This window comes from Ammospiza nelsoni, chromosome 1 (genome assembly GCF_027579445.1).
Source record: "Ammospiza nelsoni isolate bAmmNel1 chromosome 1, bAmmNel1.pri, whole genome shotgun sequence".
Classification (NCBI taxonomy): domain Eukaryota; kingdom Metazoa; phylum Chordata; class Aves; order Passeriformes; family Passerellidae; genus Ammospiza; species Ammospiza nelsoni.
The window spans coordinates 8,647,725-8,653,380 of NC_080633.1; positions in this window are offsets into that span (position 1 = coordinate 8,647,725).

Below are 5,656 nucleotides of genomic sequence, written 5' to 3' on the forward strand. Positions count from 1 at the left end.
TGCAGCCTGCTTGGAGCCCAGCAGAGCCCGGCCAGGCAGAGCCCTCAGCAGCACCAGGAGCAATGAAAGCACACACAGACACCTGCAGCCCTGGTGCCTTGGTACCTCTCCCTGGGTGCCCTTTGCAGGGTTAATGCAGCAAAGGCTGTTACAGCAGAGCCCTGCATGGATGAAAATGGAGAAGTTTCAGTCAGACAAGTGAGAGTTGGGGAAGAAGTGGTGCCACAGTGCAGCCCTGGGTGTAAAGTTGGCTGGGAGGAAATCCATTCACTGTATTTGGTACAACAGAAATGCTTTCTTCTCTCCTCAGTATTAGCAAGGCATAGTTGTACATTCCAGCTGTAAAGACCAGCTTTTCTCTTTTGGTCCTTCCCCAAAAGCAGTGGGTTTTCTGTCACCAAACCAGTCCCAGAAACCTCTTTCCAAAGCACATGCAAAGCCACCTGGTGAGGAGCAGAGTGCCAGTGTGTCAGACTCCAGTGTCCAGAATGATTCCCAAGAGTCCTGGAGCTGTCCTCTGCCTCTCTGATAACTTTTTTCTTTCTATTTCTCCGATTTTGAGGGGCTTATAATTACATCCACGAATACCATCCTGACTCGTGGCTGCTTTGCTTGTGCTGTGTTTTACTGAACATGAAAAGCCAAGCAACACCTTGCCTAGAGGTGGGGAACAAACCGTGGCAGCCCCTGCCTGGTTTCATTTCTCTGCAGCTGCAGTTTTCCCTAATTCCTTCCAATGTTGCCATCAGGCCGAAGCGGCGCAGGGAGGCACGGAGTGCCACGGACAGCACCTTTCATGTCACATCAGACAAATTAACCACCCACTTCAAAAGCTTTCCCTGAGCCTCCATTCCTCAGTGCCTATAAAATGCCACGACTCCAGGACTCAAATCTACAAACAGCAAGAGCTATTATTTATTTACCAAGTGTAAAAATCCCCCGTCTCCTCCTTTCAGACTAAGCCCATAGTTTGAACTTCCAGAAATCAATTTACATTTTTAAATTCCTTTATGAGTCCTTGGTATTTGACAGCGTTCTCTTTGCTCACAGGGATCTGACAGGCTTTGTTCCAAGATATTTTCAATATTTAGAACATCGAAGAGATATTTAAAATATCAATTATCTTGTTTGGGTAAGTAGCCATTAAACATGCAGAGTAACTTGCTTGAACTGCAAGTCTGCAGGCTAAAAGCGCCTCACATTTTATATGACATTCTTCATCCGTGCTTTTCAAATCATTTTATAAGTACTAATGAATAAAGTTTATTAACAATCCAGTGAAGGAGACAAGAACTGTTATCCTCTTTCCATGGCATGGAAATTGGGAGATATTTGTGTGTAATCTCGTTTGTGCTCGCTAGATGCCAAATGAACTCAAGTTCCTTTGCACCTCTCCAGCACTATAAAAATTCATTAAAATCATTCAATACATGCTTTAAACTCTGCCACGATGAGACCCTCATTAAATGAGAATCAGATCCAACATCAGGTTCTGTAACAGCCAGTCTGTGCTCCCATTAATGACATGAGCATTGACCTCAGGTCCAGATTCCATCATATTTGGGAATAACAGAAAAAAGGCCACAATTTTGACTTAAAAACCTTTATTGGAATTTTTTGATCTAGTGATTTTTCAAACTTTTATTTGGTGGATTTTGGGTGCACTCAAACTGTGCTTTTTTATTCTCCTAATCTGATCTAAGTAATCAAGGGGTTGCATCATTGCAAAATTTTTAAGAACCAAAAATCCCCAACCCTCTAAGGACCATTCTTAGCATCTTTACCTGAAATGCTGCAGTCCAGCATCTGCTAACACTTGCATGTGATCAAGGTGATAAAATTACTGAATCTGTAATGAAGGCAACATGAGGGGAGAGGACTTGCCCTTCTTCCCTGTGCTGTACGAACTTACCCTGCCCCAGGTAATTTCTTACCCAAACCTCAAACTGGCAGATTGAGTCAGAGTTTGAAGTGATAATCCAACTTTAGAGTGTTCATCAGAATGGTGTCTTTCCTTGCCCAGAAGCACATGTATTTCTGTTGCTAATTGTAGCCCCAATTATTCTCTCTCATCCCATAGGGGAATAAACCAGCAAAGCACTTGACCTACTAGTAGGTACACCCGGGAGGACCTTTCCCACACTGGGTCCCCTCTAGTTTGGGATTTGGAGGGGACACTCAGGTCCCCACAGATGTTAACTGCTCCCCAGGGGTCTCTCCTTGTAGCTCTCCAGCTGAGGGAGTTTCATTCCTCACGTCAGTAGGTGCAGGATTTGTCCCATGTGAAGGACAACTGTCACTTTATTAAATAGTGACATCAGTGATTGTCTGCCTGGCTGTAGCTGTGCCTGGTTCACAGCTCTGCACTCAGAAACCAGAGCATCTCCTGACTGGGGAGACCACTTTTTATAACCTCATCCCACACAGTTTTGCAGGCAGTAATACATCCCAGTGAGACTATTAGACAAATAAGGTCGTAAAATCTTATCTCAGATCTTGCTCAAACATGAGATTTTTGTAATCATAAATGCTAAAAGTACTGCTCCCATGTAAGAGCGATAACTGCAAGCAGGATCCAGGCTTGCCTGAAATTGCTGCAGTCCAGGCAGCTCATAGTTAATACATAACTCTCTTGACAAACAGCTCAGATGACAACACACCTATAATTATAGTTCTATCTGATCACGTCGCCGGGGGAAAAAGGAAGGTGATACTGCAAACACAGAGGGGCTGCATCCTCCTCTCCATCTCCCAGACAATGCTCCAGACTCCCCTGGACCTCTGCAGGAATTACCTTTGGCTAGTCAGACCTGGGAAGGGATGCTGTGCACTCACCTGGGCCTCCCTAACTCTGGGAGCTGTGTGGTACCCACTTAGAGTGATGCTGGCAAATTAGAGCAGCCTAAAAAGGCAGGCAGGTAACAGAGGCAGGGTAGGCTTGAGCTTGTGTCTGCTGTCCCTGGGAGGTTTGCAGGGCCAGCAGATGGGAAGACAAGTGCTGACACTGTTCTCACTGCTGGCGTGGTGTCCCTTGTGTGCCAGCTCCCCAGGGTGGGGACCAGCTACCCATGGCAGTGCAAGGGACAGAAAGGGCAGCACACGACAGGGGGATGGAGAGAGGCCACAGGGCTGGGGAGGCAGAGGGGTTTGTGTCCTCCATCCTCAGGGATCATCCTGCCAAGAGCCACCTTCCACATCAGCATCAGCCTGGGCCACCTCTTGCCTGGCCAACTGAGGTGATGCCCTTTGTACCCAGCCTGCAGCTTGGCAATCTCTTTGCACCTTATGTGCACCCTAAATCTATTTGCACCTTATGTGCACCCTAAATATGAGAAAATCTCAACATGACGGACTCAGCTGGGTGGGTTTCTGCCTGTCCCTTTTTTCCTCCAGGATGAGCACTTATCCCATCAAACACAACCCCACTGCATGGCCACTTTTCCAGAAATTCCCCTGTCTCTAGCACAGAGTGAGCACCCCTCTATTTGCACTGCTAGCAGAGTCCTTCTCCTTGAATTTGCTCTAAATGCTCGCTGGGTTCCCAGGATTAATATTTCCAGGATGAATATTCTTGTATGATATTGCAGCCTTCTTCTTTTGGCTGAGACAGCAATGCTCCCTAATGTGTAAATTTTCCTGTTTTTTCCTTATGCATAAACCTTAAACTCTATCAATAACTAATTGTTTCATGTGTCTCAGACAAAGTGTAATCAACAGAGAGAATGGTGGGGAAGTGTGAAATGACAGAGTGACATTCTATGCTTAAATAAGCAAACTACACCCAAATCAAACAATGGCTCGAAAATGTTTCCATAATAAGAGTGCATAAATTACCTCCATTACTTGGAAAGCTCTTACTTGCATCTTACCAGCCACATTTGTAGTATTCACAAGAGCTGATACACTCCAATCATGATAGACATGCCTCTGTTACAGTAATTATAAAATGCTTTGTGAAAATATCATTGTGTCTACAGAGCTACTGAAGTTGTACTGTCTCTTTGGTGTTTGTTTATTGCCTCCATGAATTTAAAAAATATCATTGTAAAGGGCAAGAAGAAATACATTTGAAGGAGATAGACCACTTTTTGATATATATTCTTTGTGAGGGAAAAAGAGAAAATGTATCTCAGATTGTGCCAATATGTGATATTCACCATCTGGATAATGTAGAGACTGAGATTCCTTGAAAAAAAAAAAAAAAGGCAATAATTCCAAATTGGATGGAAACATTTTTAAGAAGATACACTGATGGTTTCTTGTGTAAGATCTCAATCACAGTTGCATTTCTGCATATATACAAGAAGGGTTTGGGAGAAAGGAGATTTTGTGTGAGAGGGCCAAAGCCACCCAGGGCTGGGTGCTGCAGGTGGTGCTGCCCCAAGTTCCACACAACCCCTCTGGACCCCGTGGTGGCAAGAAAATCACTCCTCTCTCTTGCTCTCATCTAACAGGTTTGTTTTATTTTTGGCATCCAACAACTTGAAAAATAGCAACTTTTATTTTTTTCTTTATAGGAAAATCCTGTACAGTTTAACCAAAAGCAGAGCCCTTACAATTATTTATTCAGTCTATATAAATCATCATTTTATGTATTTTTTCCCCCTCAAATATTTTGTTCTAGTTGGATACATCTAATAATGTAAAGTTATAAGTAGGCAAAATTCTTTAAGGGAAACCTGGAAAACGATTATACTAAAAAGTGAAAAAGAAAACACAGTAATAAAAGAGATATGATTTGCTTTAATTTTCTGGCTGCATTTATCATTACATTGAGGCAATATTAAATATCTGACCTGAACATGATTTTGGTCCTTATTACAATTGCTGGATTCATTAAAAAGACCATGTTAACTTTATTTTAATACTAAAGAAGCTTGGAGTATAAGTATTTTCAAAATTAAAATCAGTCAACATAAGTAAGAGCCTTGAACAAATCTGAAATGCCTTAAAGGATTGTTCTGAATTGATTTTAACACGCAGTGTAAGAGGAAAATGTACTTGTATACTGCTACATTTATTAGAAAAATGTATATGCAGGAAGTTTGGAGAGAAATTGTTCACAAGCAGTGAAGTGCAAAGTGTGAAGTATTAGATATACTCTTAAAAAAAATTTAAATTGCCCAGTTTTAACAAGCCAGGAGGGTGTGAATGCATGAAGAGCATCAGCTGTATTTCAAATTAACCATAGCAAGCCCTTCCACGTACCTGGAAAACCTGATCCGAAAGCTGAGATTTTGTATGTTAATTTATACTGCAGAGTTCTTAACATCTGACATCGGCTGTAACATTACAAGTTGTGCTATGACTTTATTAAGGGATGATTTCCAAAGCCCTAAAGAATACTTATTATGTTGTAATATATATTTCTGAAGAGGATTAGGTCTTTGATGCTAAAACCTAGACGTTTTAAAAGCGAGTTTACTGAAATGAAAAAGATTACATAGGTTCCTTTGTGCTGCACCAGGTAGAGCTTTTCCACCTTCATTTCAACTTGGTTTCACAAACCTCAGTGGTATCACAACCGAGAAATGCATTTAAAATCCCTCAGAGTTTCATTACTGAAATGGGATATTCTAGAAAAGGACCCGGGGCTTGTGCTGAACCACAAACTGAATAGGTAACAATGGGAAAAAAAACCTGGAAAAATACAAAA